This window comes from Mustela nigripes, chromosome 17 (assembly GCF_022355385.1).
Source record: "Mustela nigripes isolate SB6536 chromosome 17, MUSNIG.SB6536, whole genome shotgun sequence".
Lineage (NCBI taxonomy): Eukaryota > Metazoa > Chordata > Mammalia > Carnivora > Mustelidae > Mustela > Mustela nigripes.
Genome location: NC_081573.1, coordinates 58,223,065 through 58,245,298, shown reverse-complemented (window position 1 = coordinate 58,245,298; position 22,234 = coordinate 58,223,065). Strand labels below are relative to the sequence as shown.

At 55.3% G+C, this 22,234-nt stretch overlaps 1 protein-coding gene across 7 annotated transcripts in view; it reads right to left on the bottom strand.

Moving 5' to 3' along the window:
- BANP (BTG3 associated nuclear protein) overlaps positions 1–22,234 on the bottom strand; it is a 148,447-nt gene that overhangs the window by 125,514 nt on the left and 699 nt on the right. For 2 of the 7 annotated variants that reach the window (XM_059382980.1, XM_059382982.1), the window contains exon 1: positions 21,751–22,106. The exons of 1 other annotated variant lie outside the window; for it this stretch is intronic. The gene's annotated coding sequence lies outside the window, so the exon portion shown is untranslated. Of the gene's footprint in view, positions 1–21,750; positions 22,110–22,234 lie in introns of those variants that run through there. 4 more of the 7 variants (XM_059382985.1, XM_059382986.1, XM_059382983.1 and 1 more) reach the window with 3 other exon arrangements.

Sequence of the window (22,234 nt, the reverse complement as noted above, 5' to 3'; positions counted from 1 at the left end):
CACCGAACCTGGTAGGACCCGCAGTGGAAAGATGGTGATGGCAGAGGTCTTTAACCCCCGCGTCCCTCCAACAAAGCCACATGAGCAGCCCGGCTAGCAAGACCAACACCCAGGTCAGCACCCGTAACGAGACGGTGTGACGAGGTTTTCCCGACGAGCCCCAGAATACCAGCGCAGGGGACAAAGCCCTGACAGCCACAAGGTCACCACGGTGGTAGAAGCAGATGGAAGCAGGAAGCAGAGAGCAGCAACGCCGGGACCGGGACCAAGCACCATCCAAGGGCACAGGATGGCGACGGGCTTGCGGAAGCGTCCAGAAGGCCTAGCACAGTCCGGACCCCACGAACTCTCAGAGCTAATTATCTAACTATCCAAAGCTCCCCTCAGGCCACGTCCACTAAAAAGAAATGACTGGGGATAGAATATCCAGTCAGGACAGGGAGAGCGAGAGGCAGGGAAATGGAGTCTGGTGGAAGGTGGGAGAGAGGGAGCCTGGCTGGCTCCGTGGGCGGAACATGAGTCTCCACCACAGGGCTGCAAGTTCAAGCCCCACTCAGGGCACAGAGCGTACTTTAAAAAAAAAAAAAAAAAAAATGTGGGGGAGAAAAACAGAGCCAGGAGAGCTCAGAAAATCAACTGCTGCATCTTTTAAAACTTTCTAACATCAATGGCATATAGGACCCTGAACACCGAAATTAGAAATAACTATTCTAAACCATGCCTCCCTTCTAAATATTCAGGAAAATTAACTCTACATGAAAAGGAACAACAGCAGATACTAAAGTCCAACCTCATGCAAAGACAACGTAATCTAAGAGCATAAGGAAAAAGCAACGCCTCCACAGACCACGGCAGCCCACTCAAAGACAAGCGCTTCAGAGAGGCACGACCCTTCCCCCTGAAGTGCACCCAGGACAGCGCTTATGGGGAGCCCCGGGACGGCATCAGAAGGTGCAGACGGGCAGGGACGGGGGTCAGGGGAGCTCAGACATGAACGAGAGGAGACGCCCAGGAGCAGTGAACGCGGGGAAACAGCGCCTAAGAAACAAAAGGAGAAAAGAAGGAAAGTTTTGGGCGCCTGGGTGGCTCAGTGGGTTAAGCCTCTGCCTTCAGCTCAGGTCATGATCTCAGGGTCCTGGGATCGAGTCCCGCATCGGGCTCTCCGCTCAGCAGGGAGCCTGCTTCCTCCTTTCTCTCTCTGCCTGCCTCTCTGCCTACTTGTGATCTCTGTCTGTCAAATAAATAAATAAAATCTTTAAAAAAAAATAAAAAAATAAAAAAAAAGAAGGAAAGTTTTAAGAAAGAGAAAGAGCCGGCGAAGGGTGCGAGGAGGAGGAGCCCAGCCGGTGGCCGAGGCCCGCCGGCCCGGGGAGGAAAACGGCTCCGAAGAGGAAAACCACGGCCAAGCCCAGGGGCAATGGAGCGCCCAGAGGGGGGAGTCACGGCGACTCTCTGGAAAGGAGCACGTCCAAAACGACTTACCAAAAAGCCACGCCGCAAACCCAGAGAGAGGGGGCGGAAAACGGACACCCAACCCCAAGACACAGTCTAATAAAACTATTACTGGAAGAAAAAGGGGAACACCTTACACGTCCAGGCAAGAAGACCAGGTGACGTAAAACGGGAAAGGATGATCAAACTCCAACAGAAAAAAAACAGATGAGCACGTCGGAGATCCTCAAAGAAAGGAACACGGGCCGAGCATTTAACACGCAGACAAAAGGACTTCCGAGCGTGAGGGCGACAGACATTTCTCGACACTAGCGCTAGAGGAGGATGTTCCCAGGAGCCCCCCCCCCCCGAAAACGGCTGGAAAACAAACTGGAAAAGGAAACGCAGCTGAAGAGACCGGTGGGAAGCGGTGGGAAGCGGTGGGAAGCAGCGAGTGGTGAGCGCGCTTCCTCCCGACCCGAACCAAGAGAGGAACCGAGCGGCGCAGCACCCCCGAGGCCGCGTGCTCTGAGACACAAACATCCGGCCTTCCGACAGGAGGAAAAGTGGAGGAATGTGCGCGGAACAAGGGCCCAATCGTCCACGGTCCCGTCGACCCGCAGCGTCGGAATTCCCTTCTGAGAATGTTCTGTGTTCAGATGAGCACTTCCGGGACCTTCCAACCCCATCACTCTCCATGTCCTTGAGGACCGGGACCAGGAACCCAGAGGTCAGGCAGACACCTGGGGCTGTGAGTGGGCGGCAGGTGCGAACTCGAGCGGGCCGTGTGTCTGTGTGCACACTCTAACTCTCTCCAGCGAAGAAAGGCGAAGAGACCGTGGTCAGTCCGCTAGCGACGGGCGTTCCTAGAGCCCACGCTGTGATGCTGCAGGGACACATCCCACCCGAGGAGAGCAGGGCCTCCCAGAGGAACCGCTGACTCCAGAACCAGACGAGGGGCACGCAGAATGAGCCCAGGACGGCGAGCCAGGCCAGAGGGAAGGAAGGCACGACGGACATTAGGGCTCCATCAAGTGGACTCGCCGCCAACACGAAGAGCTCCTCCTCGAGCAAAGACAACGACCGACCATCAACAAGGATAACTATGTCAATGGACTTAGAAAGTATTTTTAAGTTCATGACATCATGATACCAACAACAATAGAAGTCACCCTCGGAAGGTGCCAGGGAATGAAGTCTTTAATTTTTTCAAAATGGTGATAAAAAGAAATCAAACACTTATCCTGGCTCTCCACCTGAAATGGACCACTAGACAAGTTCCACGGCACAAAGAGTGCGGAAGTGATACCGTGAAGACGCGACTTTGCGATCCTGATGAATCGAGAATGTGGCGCTGGAGCCACCAGGGTCAAGAGCACCAAACACGACTCTCCCGCTTTAACGACGAGCACGCCACCCCCGACCCAGGCAGGCCCGCCGCCGGACACGCAAAGCCATCTCCAGAACCCTACTGCTCCCGACGCCAGCACACAGAGACATCGCGGAACACGCCACGGGCGCCACCAAAACGCACACAGCAAACCAAAAGGCATATGAGGGAACCCCAGGTCGGGAGGCGACAAAGAAAGTCCCTAATTAATTAAAGGAGAGAACAAGAGAGTGGACAGAACTACAGTTTTCTAAATTCGCAGTATATTTAATAAGGATTTCTAAAGGCAAACGTCAAACCAACTTGAAAACGGTATTAGCTACATGTATGCCAAACAGCTAATTTCCTTCTTGCACAGCGACAGGCCTAAGACCAATAACCCCGATAAAAAACGAGCATACAAAATGAGGGTGAATTCACAGGAAAAAAAAAGAAGTCACAAGGCCTTTAAACATGAGACGACTTCAACCTTGCATGTAATTTTTACACTGCAAATTCCAAATGAGACACCACCTTGCACCCGTCAGACCGGCAACCCTCAGTCACTCGGTGTGCTCCAGGCGGCCGCGGCGGGCTCCGCGGGGCGTCGGTGGCAGTGGAGGCCGGCAGGACTCCGTCAAGCACAGCAGGCGAGAGCGGTCAGAACGCGGCTGGCCACGGCCCGCACCCTGCGCACACCCTTCGGGAATCCGTCCAGCGCCCAGATCCACATGTATGCGCACAGACCTACAGCCACAAAAACCCAGAACAACTAAGGAGCTGCTCGGGAAGCAAAGGAAGGGATACGGCCGACACGTACAGTGACAGGATCTCCTACAGGACACCCACAGCCACACCACGGGACACACCGAAACAGCCACGTGAAAACACAGGCCGGATCTCTCTAAGAACCAGCTCCCAAGATGCTGAACTACACAAGTGTAGACAGAGCAAAGAGTATAGCGTGTGTTCTTGTCTGCGAGGTGCGCTAGACATACACGGATGACTTCTGGGGCGCAAGAAGGAAAGGAAATTATTTTCCCCTGTTCATCCTTTTATAATATTTGCATTTTTATCCTGTGCATCCATCATCTTTTCAGAAAGAAAAAGCACTTTTTAAAAATGGTCAACTAGGGGCAGCTGGGCGGCTCGCTCAGTTACGTGTCCGACTCTTGATCTCAGCTCAGGTCTTGATCTCGGGGTCGTGAGTTCAAGCCCCACGTGGGGTACCAGGCCTACTTAGGAAAAAGAAGAAGAAGAAAAAAAATCAGTCACCTAAACACAGAGGCATAAATGGCCGGGGAACTCCAGCATCCCAGCCCCTGCCGGAGAATAGCGCTCTCCCAGAGCCGGGGCTCACCCCTCCGAGACCCAGTGGTCCGGGCAGACACCGGAGGAAGCACGAGGGCCTATGAGACTGGAGTCTGGAAACAGGTGTCGTGCCACCTCTGTGTCCTCTGAAGATGACCTCTAAGTACAGATTAACTGGTGGTCAGTCTGAAGGTCGGAGCTAGTCATGCCATAAACTCGGTCTTCTTTGCCCAAATCGAGAACCCAAGCAAAGATTATTGAAGGATACAGTGAATGGGTTAACCAAGGCGGCAGACCTCAGGGAGAGAACCACCCAACCAACCTTTGAACTGGTGGGTTTAAAACATTTTCGGGTCACTGACTGCTTCCAAAATCTTAAAAAAAAAAAAAAAACAGAACCAAAGAAAAAAACCCTATGAACCGTTTTCCAGGAAAAAGACACAGAGACAAAATTCTGCCAAGTTTCAGAGCCTCACAAACACCAACGGCGGCGGCCTATCTCAGTGGCTGCTCCACGGACGCTCAGTAAGAGCCACAGTTTACGGGGACACGTGCCCCAGGCCAACTGCCCTCCCCCGCAGCCACTCCAGCAGCACACCTCGGCCAAGGATCCGGGTCCCTCCGACAGGGTGTAAGTGCAGACGTGGCACAGGGCAGCTTCCGGGCACCTCGGGAAAGGGCAGCTGGCACGTGGCCACAGCCCTCCTCCCTGCCCTCCGGCCGCCGGACTCCAGGCATGAGGACGGGACGGAAAGGACCAGAAGGCTGGAGCAGAGAGCAGGACAGGAGCTGCCACATGTCCCTGCACGGGCAGCGTCAGACGTCCCCCACCGGAAGGGAAACTCACAAGCCACCTGCTCTAGAACAGCGAGTTCCAGAAGCCGCTGCACACTGCCAGGCTTAACCCAGGTGCGGCGCCGGGACTCCTGTTCGTGACAGCCCCGGGGCCGCAGGTCCCAGGATAAACAGCTCGCTCACCAAGGGCTAATGAAAAGTTTTCAGACGCCCAGTTCAAGCCTCTTCCCGGTCTTCCAAATTCTGCAAGCAGCTTGAGAAAATACTCCAAGCTCACCATAAAATCCCCAGCCCTGAGCTCTTCCAAATGAGGACGCCACACACTATCCAGGTTGTTTACTCAAGACGGTTCTGTTGCCAGGATAGAGTCATTTAAAATTCTGCTAACAGTGAAGGTCTGAACAGAAAAAACTCAGGCAACAAGCCCAAGAAAACTGGAGCCCAGCGGAACATGCGGTTGCCATTTTGGCAAATTAGATCCACCGTTTCTCAGAAGTCCTGGAGACAATCCAGTCCTAACACAATGAAGCAGCTGGGCTGAGATTAACGCTCAGGAACGTCTCGGACAGCGACGAGGCGCTGGCCCCTAGCACGCCTGCGAAGGGGGCGTCCTCCCCGGCGTACAGGAAGTCCAGGACCCACCAAGCAACATCAACGGCCCAAGTGCTTGATCTTGAGGGGATGACGGACGAGCGACAGCACAGCACGCCCTGAAACGGCGCCCTCGTCACTGTGAGTGGGGCGGGTTTAGCGACCGGAACAAGATTGGAAGGTGTCCGGGATCTCACACGAGCAGAGAGGGATGTAACAGGAAACCTGCAGAACTATATGTGCTTGACCCCAGTCCTGCTGGCTAATAACGCCACGTATGTGCAGCCACACGTCCGTGTGTGTGTGTGTGTAAACGCTCACAGGAGGGTCTGGAGTGACCACGGGGAACTTCCCGGGACCCGGGAGGGAGGAAGAAGGCAGACAACGCAGACCATGCTCGTCCCGTATCCTTCCCAGCTGTGGGGTCAGCACCTGTGAGCGTCCCTGGGAAACTGCTTCCCTAAGACCGGCGGGAATTCAGACAAGGCACCGTGTCAAACCCCGATGAACACCAGACAACTGCCTCAGCCCTGCCTGTGCACAAATCCACACAGCCCTGCTCAGGGAGCGCCGCTGCCCTGCACCCGTGACACCCCCGCACCCGCCCCCATGTCTGGGGCCCACCCTTTCTCCTCCACCTTCCGCATCCAGCCCCTCCCTCCAGGGCACAGCTGGCAGCTGGTTCTCCCCACCCCCCACCAGTGCTTGCCAAGAACTCTCCTTGCCCCTGTGGCTGTTGTGGACGCTCCCCTGGGCTCTGGGGTCATTCCCAATGCAAATCACCAGTATGTCCCCAGCTGCCCTCCATCTCTGTCGCTCTGCTCCCCTTCAGGGCAAAACTCCCCAATCTACTGCCCAGACTTGCTGCCTCGCTTCCCTCTAGGACCTTGCCCGATCAGACATCCACCCATCAGAGCGCCCAGGGGGTTCCAGGCGGGCTCACTCCCGCCTCATGCACCTGCCTCTCTTGCCTTCCCCTCCCTCTGTGGGGGTCCTCATCTCCCAGACTTGGCCGAATGTCCAGGCCAGGGGCAGGACCTCTTCTCAGTCACGAGGACGGTCAGCTGCGACTCAGACCTCTCGGGTGAACTGCAAATCCACCCCGGTCACCTCCCGGGGCCGTCCCAATCTCCACATGCCCAAAGCGCACTCTGCACCCACACCGCCACCACCCTGCTCCCCGCAGACTTGCCACGTCAAAACCTTCAGTCTCTGGCTCTTGTCCCTCTTACAGCCAATCTGTGAGCCAAGCTCTCACTTGACACGCTCGGGCCTCGTCTTCTCCCATCTGGATCTGCGTGCTAGCCTCCGCAGAATCTCCTGCTCCGTCTTTGCATTATGCCCAATACCGAGTTCAAAAGCCACTTGGATCATGTTAAAACACGTGTCAGGGGGTGCCCAGGTGGCTCAGTGGGTTAAGCAGCTGCCTTCAGCTTGGGTCATGATTCCAGGGTCCTGGGATCGAGCCCCACATCAGGCTCCCTGCTCAGCAGAGAGCCTGCTTCTCTCTCTCCCCCTCTCCCTGACACTCTGCTTACTTGTGCTAACTCTCCGTCAAATAAATAAAATACTTAAAAAAAAAAAAAAAAAAAAAACACATGTCAGGCTTTGTCACTCCTCTGTTCAAAGCCACAAAAGGCTTCTTGCCAGCTCATGGGCTTCCTGGCACTCTGAAGCCAGCTGTGTACCGGCCGACACCCTCCCGTGCCCCTCAGGCTCTCCCTGCGCTCCTTGGACCCAGCCAAGGTGGCCTCCCCACTCGGCTGGGACATGGTCAGCTCAGCGCCCTGGCACTCCAGCCATCTTCCCAGAGACACTGAATCACATCCGTGTGAAACCCTCCAGCCGCGCCTGCCTCCCTGCTCCTCTCCTGCTTCAGCACAAAGCACTGCCAGCCTCACTCACTGCATACACTCCTGAGCACCTGTCTCCCCTACCAGGAGATAAGCTCCCTCCGGCAGGGACTTCCATCACTTTGCTCTCTGCCTAGCACCGGGCCTGGCACCGGCTGAGACGCAGGAACGACACGCACGGTATGTCTCGTGGAAGAACCCACTGCGGGCTTCCACCCCAGTGCAGAACCAGGACGGTCAGCACTCCGAGTTAAGAACGTGCAGAAAGTCTGCAACATACTGGGTCTGTGTTTCCATTTCAGTAAGGACCGACCTGTAACTAAGTCCCCAGTCAGTTTCCTTTATGACCTTGGACTCCTGTGAATGGAGTTAACAATGTAACAAGCGGCTCCTCACTTGCCAGGGGACCCCAGCCCCTGCTCATCAGAGGAAATACAGAACTGCAAATTTATTTTTAATTTTGCTAATTTGTAAATATTTTGAACACCCATAAAATAAAACCACAAGGCCATTAAAATAGGAACAAAGAAAAGCTACTGTGATTGAGCATAGGACTTTGCCTTAGCAGTAAAGGCTTAAAAAAAGGAAATGCTCTGGACTGTCAGCCCTCGTTACAAAAAAAGCGGCAAGAAAAAAGCGAACAAAGCCTCCCTGTGTCCACGCTGGGATTTTCTGTCCCTGCAAGAACACCACCAAGTGGTTTGCCTCATTAGGGATGTCACACATATAGGATTTTCTTTCCCATCAGTTATTTTAGGGCAGAAATTCTTCGCAGAGCTGTTTCTTACAACAACCCTGAACGAAGGCTTGACACTGACCCTGGCCAGGAAGAGGCTACCTCGCCTCACCCCGAGGACAGCGACCGGACTCCACGCTACTGCAATGACTTCCCTGCCATCAGACAGACCTGGTGTGGACAGCCAGCGAGACAGAGCCAGAAAGCCTGGGCACGCCCCACCTCGAAAGGGCCTTCTGTCTAGTGCTAGTCTAACTTCAAGTCACACGTGATGAAGACGCAAACTGAAGATACGACCCTGCGGGTCAGGAGTGCCCCGGCACGCGTCTAAGAGTCTTGGAGCACCACTACCAGGGACAGATGCTCGGAATGTGGGGGAAACCTCCAAGAAACTAAAAAATCATTCCATTTAGTCAAATCCTTTTGGATATAAGTGTAGTAATGACATAATTAAAAGCCAGTATGCAGTAAGCAAAGAAATCAATATTATTTAAATTAAGGCATGTGAAAAAAACTCAGCTTGCTTGATTTTTTTCTCCCAAATCAGTGGGGGTCAGGGGAGGGCAGAAAACTGGGAAGCAGGAAATCCGTCTTCCTGTGGTTTCCACTTCTTCCTAGGAAAACCTAGCCACACCATGCCTTGGTTAAGAGAGCCCCTAAACGTGTTTACATTTAAAATCAGAAACCAGCCAAGCAAGAGAGCAGGTCTTCAGAGAGCCGGCTAATATGTTTGGTTAGATTTGCCACATTTCTTCATCTTTTCCAAAAACTACCCACCTCCTCAAACACGACCCATGACAGAGGAAAGAGCTGGACTGAAGCGGCTCACAGCCTCCACTGCCCTTGTCACACACGTGCCGAGCTCAGGACCCCCCAGACCACCCTAAAGCCAGTGAGACCCCCAAAGAGCCTCGTGCCCGTAGGGGTGTACCTAGCAGTTACCAGATCTGAAATTAGAGCAGAAAATGCAGGACCATCTCTTCATTCATTTAAAAATTAGAGAAACCAAATTATAAAAAATAAACACATCACATGTTAACGTACTAAACCTCTTTTATGAGAAATGACCACAGATCCCGAAGCAAGAGCAGCAGCAGAATCTGGAGGTCAGGCTTCACGGGAAGATAACCGGATTTGCAGATCTGTGGCAACTTTCAGTCTTGTGCTCAGAACGGTGCTGGCTGACACACACGAAGACAAGCCACCGTCCCGCAGAAGCGCAACAGGGACACTGCTTCAGCACCGCTTCAGGTGGCTGTGGCTGTTCCCTGTCACTGCGCACCAAAACTCCACAGGTGTCTTATTCTCCCCCAAAGTCTCGCTGCGGTGTGCCATGTGAAACCTTATCAGTGACTGTTTCACTTTCTGACTCTGAAATCCACTGGTCCGTCTTGCACTGGCCACAGATCTCCCAGAGGGCCAGTGTGCAATGTCGTGCATGCTCATCTGGAAAACACTGGGTCACCGAGTGATGAGGGTTTTCCAAACGCCGTTTATTAGGTCTCATCAAAGCATGACGTTCATTTACAGTAACGCTCGTAGCAGGAACATCTGTGAGTACCGAGAAGCTGTTGGGGTCCCCATGGCAGAGACACACTTTCAGAAATTCCAATCCCACTTGGAAGCCCCAATCTGATCACCGGCGAGAGCGCTGGCGGCTAACTCTGTTCACTTAGCAAGAAACATCTGCAGTTTGTCGATTATTCTTTCCCGCTGGCCCTTGAAAAGAAGACGGCTCGCTGAGCGGGCACCGGACAGGCAGGAGGGCTTGTCCTCGAGGCCACGCGCCACTCAGAAAGCCAGATGCCTGCTTTCCACAAACTTCCCGCTGCTCACACTGAGTGTTCAAGGGACGTGTACTCACAGGTTGAGACTCAATGAAATAGATTTTTATTGCTGCGTCAGGGACATTCTTAGGTGAAAATGGCTTTTTTTTATAAGGACCCAACTGCAGCTTGGGGCCTTGGCCTCAGGTGTGGCCCGGGGGCCGCACCTTCTCCACATCAACCCCGCACCATCGGTGCAAGTACCGGCACACAGAAGAGGCAAGTGGCCCCTTCCTATCGTTAGGAAAACCGGCCTCTCGGGCCCCAGGCGAGTTCTCAAGCCCACACCGGCCCCTCAGACCCACTGACTGACAGCTGCTGCTCTCTGTGCCCATCTCCTGCGCGACTGGGTGAATTTCGGGTAACTTCTGCTATGAAATGCAAACCATCAAAGCAATTACAAGCAACTTTCACTTGGTTTACCAGCTGCCAGAGACAAACGTGAACGCGCCCGAGAAGCTGGTGGGGAGGAGCGCGGGTGCTCACCGCCACAGCCCCCAGCGCCAGGCCCTGAGCCGGCGGTGCGTCGTCGCTCACACGGTAGGGATCTCCCCCGACAACAGAAACCACCACCTGCCCCCAAGAGGCAGGAGCACGGTACTGTGCACCTGACTGCAGGCTTCCAGGCCTCAGCCTGACGTCTTAGCTCTGGGAGGAGCTTCTAGAAGCCTCTGTGAACTTTCACACATTAAGTGGCCTTCTTGCGCCCTTCTAAAGTAGCCGCTGGGCGCTGCGGTCCACCGTCGCCACGAGGGAGGAGAGCGTCACCCGCCCTGAAGGTGCTTCCTAGCAAGGCGGCTGCGAGGGACGGGCGGATCTACCGCTGGCCGGAGCGGGGAACAGGCCTAGCTCGGGGACCACTGACCGAGGCTGCTGGAGATCTGAGGGAGTCGGCAGAGGACGGAGGCAAAAACTTAGGTGTTAGAGGTTCAGATCTCCCAGGGCCCTTGAAAAGCCCACGGCATAAAGCCAGCAGAAGCTTGGGGTGCCTGGGGGGCTCAGTTGGTTGGGCGTCTGCCTTAGGCTCAGGCCATGATCCCAGGGTCCCGGAATCAAGCCCTGCAGCAGGGTCCCTGCTCAGCAGGGAGCCTGCTTCTCCCTCTCCCCCTGCTGGCATTCCCTCTCTCCCTGTGTCTCTCTTTGTCAAATAAATAAAGTCTTAAAAAAAAATAAAAACCTAGCAGGTCTGCTCTCAGTGATCCAAGCCTAAGGAGCCCTGCCCGATGCCATAAGGTCCCAGCAGGGGGCGGGGGCGGTGGGGAGGGTGGCAGGATCATCAGCCATAAATGATTTCGGGGGACACTTAGACATGGGCAGTATCCTCGGTGGCACTATTACTCTTTTCAGGCACTGTTATGTGAAAGGACGCTCCTGCTCTCGGACACGGGCACTCGAGCACTGAGTGGGGAAACACGGCGAGCTCTGCGACTCACGGATCACAGGTGACCAAAAACTACCAAAAGGTGTGGTTCTCACAGTATTTCAAGCTTTTTCATTATTACTTGTTGTGCTGACCTGTGATCAGGGATTATGAGTCACCGAAAGCAGCGAGACGAGCAGCACGTTTTAGCGACGACGTAGCCCCGAGATCAGGCACGTGCAGGGTCTCGCTCCGCGCACTGCTCCGGCGGCCGGTGCAAACTGTCAGCGGCAGCACAATGCAAACCCCTGCACGTGCCAGGCACGCTGGGAAACCCGGGGACCCACAGGACTCACTTCACTGCGGAGGTCTGCGACCAGACCGCAGCATCTCGAGGTGTGCCCAGACACGCTGAGGCAGCAGCGCCCGTAACACCAGCCCTCGGCGGGCAAAGATGGAGGCCCCACACCCGTGAACCCGCTGCTCTCCTCCAGCAACTCTCCTCTAGACTAACGGGAGGAGAGGCGGCACAGAACCACGGCCCCCACAGAAGCCACTCATCCCGAGGGGCCAAGCAGCGGCTGGAGGGCTCCCTGCTGGTGGCCGGCGCCCCACACCGTGGTGACGTGCGCTGCTGAGAGTGGGGGAACCAGCTACAGAAGAACAACGCGTTCTACTCTGCAGCATCGCTGGTAAAAGGCCCTAAGATAAGGAAATGTTTAGAAAAAAACAAAAATAAAAAAACCCGCCAATCCACTGGGTTGCCCCCCACGACCACCACCACATCCCTCCTGCGCCCGAGTCTTCAAGCGCGTTCTGGAACTCTCCCCCAAACCGTTCACAAACAGTGAGTCTTCCCTCTGCCTCCGAATTCCAGACACACAGTCTGGTTTCCAAAACCACTGTCGGACTGGAGCTGCTCTCCGGGGGCGCAGAGAAGAGCCCGGCAGCAACCCCCGACGGCGCGTGCGCACCGCCCTTTCGTGACACACACAAGGGACAGCACCGCGGAGCGACAGCACACTCACAAGGTACAATGAAAACGCAAGACGGGCGCTGGGGGGCTCAGCGGGTTATGCCGCTGCCTTCGGCTCAGGTCATGATCTCAGGGTCCTGGGATCGAGCCCCGCATCGGGCTCTCTGCTCAGCGGGGAGCCTGCTTCCTCCTCTCTCTCTGCCTGCCTCTGCCTACTTGTGATCTCTGTCTGTCAAATAAATAAATAAATAAATAAATGAAAGCGCAAGAGAGGGCCCTTCCCTGGAGAGAGCGAGAGTGTCTCGAGAGCTAACGCCTGTCCAGGACGGCTGCAGGGACAGTGGCCTGTGGAGTGCACGCTGGCCAGTTCCTCCCAGCAGAGACACAGAAGTCATCGTGGGTCCTTGCACTTCAAATAAACGTGTCCCTCACAAGTATGGGCAAGCTTCTTCCTAGCGAGATTACTAATTTAAAATGCTCCAAGTTCCTGGCCAGCTCTAAAACCCAAGACTCTGGGATGTGGAAATTCGACCAGAGTGCCCTGAAGACACAGGGTGGGGACGGGGAGTTAGCAGAGCGCGCTCCCCACGACCGTGTCCTGCTAACTGCGCCGACAGTGTCCGTCTTCCGCCCTGGTGTCTGCGCCTGCGCAGCCGTCCACCTTTTTTGGCTCCTCCAGATACTGAAATCCTTTCATTGCCCATCTGCTTCTCCTGCTTAACGCCGCGTACTGTGAAGCCTGCGGAGGAGGACGGTTGTCGGTCCAGGGACAAGGACGCCATAGCGTACTACCTTCTTCTCCCACCTCGCGATTTCACAGAAACCAAACAAAACAACTAGCGGGTGCCAAGATGTTAAGGCAGTTTGGGATCCTAACCAGGCAACAGAGAAACAAAAGAAGATTATCTCCCAACTTGAATAGTCATTAAAATAACTGACAGTGACAGGGGACAGGTGGCAGACGCGGGGACAATTCTACAAGTTTCTGATCCCTGCCACGTGTCAAGCAAGTGCAACCTCTCAGAGGCAGGGCTGACCACCAACGAGAACTCGTTAATATGATCCAGAACAGAAAACAAAGTCCAGGGAGACTGGCAAAGGTCATGTCAGGGACACCGGCTGACCCGGGCACAGCCCTCACACGGGCTCGCTGGTGGTAGGCACGGCCCATGGCCCTATCGTGGTGAGGGCCCGGGGATCTCAGTTAATGGTCTTGGTACTAGACACAGCATCCTGGCACTGCTTTACTCGAGGTCATGGTTCTCGATATGCAGTCAGAACTTAGTCATGGAAAACACCACAAATAAGCTGCACGTGGGACCCCAAGTTAGCTGGATCAGGTCTAAGACTGAAAGAGGGTCCACACAGCCCACACGTCCATGTAAAGCGTCTAGTGTGATTCTGTACAGCCACGTGGTCATGCGATGTCCTCATCCAGCTAGTTGGCCTTCCTCTTAGCTCTAGAACACCAGGAAGCGTGTGTGAACTAGGATGGGGACTCGGGAGTCTGGGCTGCAGAGGGCAGGAAGGAAAGAAGCCCGGTGGATGCTGAGCTACCGGCTTCCCGAATGTGCCCATCTGCACCCCCCCAGCCCCGCCATTGGGGCTCGGGCTGCCTACCCTGGAGGGGACGCTGAAGGGTCTGCCCTGAGCCAAAGAGCCAGAACAAGGTGCTCTGGGTCTCAGACCCCAACACTCCCCCTCCTCGAAACCAGCCCACGCCACGCCACGTTAGACAGTCCTATCGGCGACAGAGCGGCGACGCGTCTGAGAGGACGAGTCCACCTGAACACAGAGGCGTGTGAGGACCCGCGGCCGGGGTGCGGAGCGGGAGCCCGGAGCCCACGCTCGAGTCGGAGCCACACACTGAGCCCAGCACGCCGGACTCCAGGCGCGAACTCAGACGAGGAGGGCAACGCAGGAACCTGAAAGGGTTTGCCGGGGAGCGAAGACAGCCTCCAGCTGAAACGCGCTCGGACGTCTTAAGGTCCGTTTGCTCACCGAGAAAATCTACTTTGGTTAAAGACACAGGACATGGGCGGCTGCTGGCTCAGTCGTTTAAGCGTTTGCCTTTGGCTCGGGGCACGAGAGCAGGGTCCTGGGAAGGAGCCCCCCACGCCTCCCTCCCCCTCTGCCCACCCCCCCCCTCAGTCTCTCTCAAATAAAATCTAAAACCAAACCAAACCAAACAAACAAACAAACAAACAAACACATGACATAATTTACTTGGCTCTCAGAGATGTTTTCACCTTAGCCCCATAACAACCTTTCAAAGGTGTTAATTTTCAATTCAAAAACCCAAAACATTTAGACTCTGATTAAAAATAAACAAAACACGGGACGCCTGGGTGGCTCAGTTGGTTGAGCAGCTGCCTTCGGCTCAGGTCATGATCCCAGCGTCCTGGGATCGAGTCCCACATCCGGCTCCTTGCTCCGCAGGGAGCCTGCTTCTCCCTCTGACTCGGCCTTCCACTCTGTCTGCCTGTGCTCGCTCCCGCTCGCTCTCTCTCTTACAAATAAATAAATAAAATCAAAAAAATAAAAAAATAAAAATAAACAAAACAGGGGCGCCTGGGTGGCTCAGTGGGTTAAAGCCTCTGCCTTCGGCTCAGGTCATGATCCCAGGGTCCTGGGATCGAGTCCCGCATCAGGCTCTCTGCTCAGCAGGGAGCCTGCTTCCTCCTCTCTCTCTGCTGCCTCTCTGCCTACTTGTGATCTCTGTCAGATAAATAAAGAAAAAATCTTTAAAAAAATAAAAAAATAAACAAAACAACAACAAAAACAGGTCCAGGTCCAGCACTGAGTAGGTACCCTCGGAAAATAACTTACCTAGCCCAACAGGGTTATGCACACTTGAGAACAACCTTAGTAAACTTTTTTAAATTAAAAAAGGTTTTAAAAAATACCTTTTAAAAAATAAATCTAGCAGATGACACTACATGAGGTCCTATTCACTTCTGACCCCAATTCTAGCACATTCTCACCACACCGCACGCACACTTGCGACTGATGGTCTGAGACTCCGGAACGAGCGAGCACTGTCCCCGCTGACCGTCTTCCCATTTCTAATCAGAAGCGCAGAAGGAAATGGTTATTCAACGTGGTTTTTGTCAACAATAAATTCACACATTTTATTTTACTAACACGTGTCATTTATAATGAGTGTGGGCCTAATTTCTGATTATATGGGCCAGGGCAAATATTCTGGGGGAAAAACAGATTCATCCAAGTGTACAAGAGTCCGTCTTTCTTTTACCGTAAGGACGTTGTCGGGACAAGAAGTAAAATCCGAGTTAGCTCCGCTGCTCAGATAACAGAGCTAGATGAATGATCAATTTCCAATTTCAGTAATTGTGTTGTGGTTACACAAAACAATATCCCTGTTTATAGGAAACCACTACTTAAAGACTTAGGAGTAAAGGGGCATCACATCTTACGCTGTTCAGGGGGAAAAATACACACATCAACAGTTAGAGAGAGGAGAGGAAATAAACCAAGTGTAAGACAGAACACGTGAGAACGGAGAGGCTGTCACAGCTCTCCGTACTGTTCCTGCAAATTCGAAGCCCGAAAACACCCAACTCCTACGGAAAGAAGAGGGTTTTCTCCACAGAACGGCGCTGCGGACAGAGGGAAGCTTTCTCATCCGAAGGGGCCTCCGACACGCCCACTTCCACTTCTGAGACGCCGCCACGGGACACTTCCTTTCCGAGCAGATTTCCCGAAAATGGACTCGAGGTTTCTGCCCCACGCGCCCCACGTGCCTTCTGCAACTGGCGAGGCGGTCCCCGTGGACGTCCCCCGGCACAGCCCGGTCTCAGTGCGGGTCAAGAGCGGACGGTGCCCGTGAACAGCGGCGGCTGTGACAGAGGACAGCCCCATGAGCAGCCCCTGGCACCAGCTCTAGTGGCCCCGCCATGTCGGGGTCACCGAGCCCCCATCTCAGAGTTCTCCAACCCGCACAAGCATTCCGGGTCTGGGCGTGGGGACCAACCACAGCCCAGGAGCCCAACCCTGCGCCTTCCGGAGTCCCCGCGCTACAGGACGGATGCACGCATCCTGGCTCCCGCCTCCAGGGGCAGAGCTGGGCAGTCGGGACAGAGACGCCAACGCCAAAAACAGTCCCTTCTCCTGCCCTTTACGGGGAAGGATTCTGCACTTCTGCCCTAGAGCTCCCAAGCGTTGAGAGACCTTTGTGGCATCTTCAGACCTTGAAACTGCCTCGAGACCGAGGGATCAAGAAACTCGGACCCCATTTCTGTGGAAGGGTCATCCTGGGCTCCCGAAAGACGTGCCTGCGCGGTGGCAGGACCAGGACGTGCCTCCGGGTCTCCGCCGGCTCCTCTTCCGCCGCGCTCACTGGATGGACAGACCTCGGGTTCCTACCGTGGGGGGTCCATGAAAATCCCAACCAGGTAACGCACGCTTGCAGAGTTCCCGCACAATCCCCCGGAGGACTGCAGAAGCCAGCCTCCCGGCACCGCGGACGGGCAGCCTGTGCCTGCGGTCATGGTCATGGTACGCCGTCGCCCCTTCTGTCTCCGCCTCCTCCCTAACACAGCATGATAGCACTTTACATCAATTTGAATGACACAAATCTAAAATAACACATTAAACCCTCACTTGGCAAAAAAAGTGTGAAAATCAGTTGAATGTCACAAATCGTAAAAATCCATAAAAATGTTTAATTGCAAAAGAAGGCCAAGTCACTACCAACAGCTGCGACGACTTTTAGCTGGAAACAGGACACTCTGCCTTCTCTGACCAATTCAGTCTGAGAAACCGTGGGGAGTGAATCACGGCAGGCACCTTCGGGGCAGCCTGGCAAGCGCTCGGCTCCTGGGACAAGAGCTCACCCCATACAGCATGGGGTGGCGGCAGACAGGTGCCTCCCGGCCATCCACCTGCTGGCGGCATCAGAGGTGACAGCGGCCGGAGTCGGTCTGTCCCTGCCCTGTGAAGCGAAGACGCCCAGGACTCTGGCCACATCCAGGGACGCACTGCGGACCCCCAGGAGTGCCGGCAGCGCACATCACCAAGTTTTCACGGGCAGTTTCCCTCAAACCCCCTTCTGGTTATTTCATGATTTTCTACCTTGTGAAACGAGGGAAAATCAGTACAGACCACAAGCAGCGTTTTGAAGCACAGAAAGTCAGTCTTTATTACTGAACAGTTGGTCAGTACAGGGTTCTGCCCACAGGAGCTCAGGCCCCAGCCCGACCGGCTCGCCGCGGACCCACATTCCCGACAGCACGCCCGGCTGCTCACCGGGCCGCCGTCCCCCCGGGGGCCCTCCCGTCCAAGCCGCCGTCGCTCGCCGTGCTCTGCGGATGCTCCTCTCCTAAACACTCGTACGGAATCACCTGGGCAAGGCAACGGCGTCCGTTTCCCCACAAACCCCCCCTCCACCTACCTACTTTGCACGCAGCTGAATTAAAGCGCGCTCAGCTCTGCCTTCTGCTTGCCCGACGTCCATCGTCCATCGTTTCCGGGCCGTAAGCAATCCGACCCCGCAGGGCACTACCAACCACCACCGCCTCTCCCTTCCACTGTCACGCTTAGTCATAAAGCGAATCTGACAGGCCGCCCAGCACAGAGATAGATGGTCAAAGAACATTTAACCAAATCGGACAGTTCTTGGCCATGGGCAGAAGTAAAAGGTGCAGGGGCACCTGGGTGGCTCAGTGGGTTAAGCCTCTGCCTTCGGCTCGGGTCATGATCCCAGGATCCTGGGATCGAGCCCCACACTGGGCTCCCTGCTCAGCGAGGAACCTGCTTCCACCTCTCTCTGTCTCTGCCTGCTTCTTTGCCTGCTTGTGATCTCTGTCTCTGTCAAATAATCTTTAAAAAAAAGAAAAAAAAAAGGAAAAGGTGCAGAAAAATTAATTCAAAATTTCATTTCATGTGATGTTACAGAATTTTGGGCCTACGATCTGCTTGTGGCTGGAGAAGTTAACGTTCCCATCTCAAGTTAAATCAAGAACAGACACACGTCTCAAGCCACGGGAGGCTCCAGGGGCGGATCCGCGCTCCGCTTCCCCTGAAAGAGACGGACGAGGGGCTGCCGCCCTCACCGCTGCACTGGGGGGTGAGGAGTCAGGAACTTCCTCTGGGCGGGGGGGCAGGGGGGCCCGTCCAGCCACAGTCCTGGACAAGGAACCACCAGAGCCAGAAAGCAAGGCGAAGACAGCATGAGCTAGAAGCTAAAGCTCTGATTTCTAACCAGTGTCACGGCCTACAAGAGACGAAACTGGGCCACCTAACGGGGAAGTATTTCATCACCACCCTGAGAAGCAGGGGTCGCTGCGGACTCTAATTCTCGGGGACCGGCTGAACGAGCTCTAGGCACTGCACCCCAACAAGGAAACAAGTGCCGTTTTTTTACAAAAACAAACAGCAGTCACGGGACCCCACTCGCTGCCTGCTCCCCAGGTCCCTGGCCCTCCTCACACCCCAGAACAGTGACCGTTTCGGAGCGGTTCAGAGTACTCGAGTGAACACGCCATCGTGATCTTGTTTTTCCGACCATCATATACGTGACGTCGGAGAACACAACGGTGTTTATTTACCTGTCATACGGAAGACTTGCTCAGCTTTTATCTGAGTCAATCTCATTGAAAACCTTCATGTGTATTTTCCTCCAGGAGCTTCTTCAAAAAAAAAAAAAAAAGTTTTCCTTTCCCAGATCTAAACGGCTGAACCGGTAAAGTTACGTGCACCTTTCCAGGTTCGTCTTGTGGGTCCCGTATTTACTGAACAGCTCAGCTGTCGGGACTCGCGCGGTGCACCAGATCGCTAAGGAGAGATGCCGGCTTTCCGGCTATGCCGTCATGAGCTCACCCAGACCCCGCCCCTGAAGCACCCATTTCCCAGTCCACAAGACTGTGGTGCTTTATCTAGCGCACCTCCTTGGCGACTGTCTCGCACAGGAAGTACTGCTTCAGCATCAAAGTGCATACACCACACCGGCCATCGTTTTAAATGCAAATTCTGGGTCTTTCTGGGTCTTTCAAGACAGGGATACTTTTAAGGAACACCCATGAACAGTTTGGTGAATGACCCTCCATTCGGGCTCTCTCAGGACGGGACTATGGGCACGCACGTGTGACTCGGGCTATCAGCTGCGGTGCGTGACATCGTAGGTGTTATTACTGGTGATGGTAAGGAGGTGATGTTTCCACAGTGAAGTTACCATTTTTCCCTTTGTAATGTAGGAGCATGTGGGAGAGATACTCGGGCTATGTAAGTGTCAGACTGGAGGAGACTTCAGGAGACATGACAATTAAATGCGGACTGGGATCCTGGATTAAATCCTGAAACAGAAAAAGGGTATTAATGGAAAACTTACGAAATTCAGTTAGGTCTGTAGTTTAGCTAACAGTACCGTGCCGACGTTGACTTTCTGATTTTTAGCATATCTGGTTATGTAAGAACTCAGCATTACCGGAAGTGCGTGACGGGAACGGGGAAGTTTTCTTAACTATTTCTGCAACTTTTCTGTGAGTCTAAAATTACTGCAAAAGGAAAAGTTTACAAAGCTGCAGATTCCGATCTCACGTCTGGTGGGGCCCTGAGTGTTTGCCTTTTCCTCGAAACACCCAGCAATGGCGAGGTCACTGTGTGGGCCCCGACAGGCCCTGACAGATGTGGGGACGTACTTCACTGCGCACAATTTTCAAAGGGTAACTGACTAAAATGCACCAAGACTTCACTTCAAGTGTAATTCCTGCTTAACTAGAAGCGATCCTGAAGTCCGGCACACTGAACCGCTACCCTCACATGACATGGCCCAAGAAGCTGCTGTGCCAAGGCGACCTCGAGTCTGAATCTACCTTCGTGACTGGTGTCTACGGCTGGCCTTCCAGGGCTGAGCTGGCCCTGCTCCAAGGCTGCGGAACCAGAACCGCCAGCAGGAACACGGGACATCCGCCCACACTGCAACGCAGAGACGGCCACGGGGACAGTGGTCAGGCCACCCACTCCACAGCGGAAGGCATCCATTACCAAGGCCGCAGGGCGGCAGGACAGCAGAGTGACAAGAACCAGAATGACGAGAATGGGCTCAGGAATACCTGCTCCCAAAAGCAAATGGTACAAAGTTGACCTCTATCCGTTCCACTAAGGTAATTGCATAATAATAAACCCACAAGAAAGAAAATAAGATACTTTGCAAATTTCTGGGCGACTCGAGGAGCTCATGAGAGCCAAGGAATCCACAGTGTGGTGCAGCTGAAGGTGGGCTCAAAGCCGACACCAGGGCAGGGCAGGCCAGGCCAGGACACTCTGCAGAGCGCGGGCTGCGTCTGCTCCCAGAAGCTGGACACGGGCTCAGAAGAGTACGAGAACCCGCCGTAGACCAGGAAGACCATCCCCAAATCAGAGGGGTCCCTCTTCAGCTGTAAGAGCCAGAGGAAAAGGCTCTGCAACCTGGCCCCTGAAATCCCACACAGTAACAAGGTCCCGGTCACCGGAGCGGAGACCCACACGTTTTCAAAACCAGCCCCACAGGCTCGGAACGCTCTGCCCACTTCCTCTTGCCCTAAACAACAATAATTACCAATATTTAAGGAGTCTTTGCCATACGAAGTACAAAGCCAACGCTTTTAAGAAGATGGCGACAATGACACTAGAAGATGTAAGAATTCAAGGAACAAAAGAAATGAAAAAATCCTTTCGGTATCCTCCAAGTCAAGAAGTCGCACACTCCTAACACAAGCAGCTACCGCGGACAACAAAACAAATAAGCTCCGGATGGTCTTCAACCGTGGAAAGGAAAAGCCTAGAACAGCCCTGGAGATAAAGGAAGCCCCCTCCCCAAAATGAGAATGATGTGACCGAAGAGGATAAAAACAAGAGACTCCGTGGGTCAGCCCGAGCCGTCCAACATCAGAAGGACAGAAAGAATAAATCCAGAAGAAATTCCTCAGCGGATGCAAGAGAAGGTCGCGGGGCTTCGGGGGAGCCCTCAGAGCCCGTGCAGCGGGACCCCACACCCAGGGCACTCTGAGGACGCCTCCGCGGCAAGCGGGTCCTGCGGCCCCTGGACGGGACTGAAGCCCTGAAACTGGAAACGGCGGACAAAGCCAAGACGGACTCGGACGCACGGGAAGGTGCGCGGGAACCGGGGCTGACCGACGAGCGACCAATCCCGACTCGGAGGGGGCCGCGGAGAAGAGCGCAGGCTGGAGAGCGGGGACAGTGCCGCTGAGCGTAAAACCCGGGACGGGTCCCGGAGCAGCACGCAGAGCCAGCCCGGGCCAGCACCGGGAAAGCCCTTCCCGCGGTGAAGCAAGCCGCCCTGGCCGTCTGGGGGCAGCGGGAGTGTCGGACACAGCGGGTCGGGAGGGGCAGCGGGTCGGGAAGGGCGTCCTCCTGCAGCAGCCGCGTCGCCGCCAGCCCACGGCCCGGTCCGGGCTCCGCACCCGGCGACTCTCTCAGAACACAGACGGCAAGCCACGGAGGCCAGCCCTCGGCCGTGCGTGTCCTGGGCGAGGGTCCTCACCTGCGCGGGTCCCAGGGACCTCGTCTGAGACACGGGGCAGCGTGCGTGACCCGGGGTCCCCGGGGTGACAACCCTGCGGTGCCCAGCAGTCCGGGCCGCCGCACCGAACCCCTGTTCGCAACGCACGGCCGAGTGACGCGGACGCAAGCCCACGTCCCCCGCAGACACGCGCGTTGACGGCAGGCACAGGCCCGGGGGCCCGGCCGGAGGGCGAACCCGCGGGCAGTCGGGTCGGCCGCGCCCGGCCAGCACCGGCTCCCCCGACCCCACGGCGGAAGGCCGAAGCGCTGGGGCCCGTCGCTCGCGGAGGACCACCGCCCCCTCCGGCGGGCGCCCCGGGCTCCTGCACGAGCTCCGGCGGCCGCGGGGCGCGCTCCGGGCGGGGCGGCGCAGGGCGGACCGCGAGCCCCCGCCGGCCCACGTGCACGGGCCCCGCACGCGGCAGCAGCGCCTCGGGGGCGCCCGGTCCGCGGACGGCCCCGCC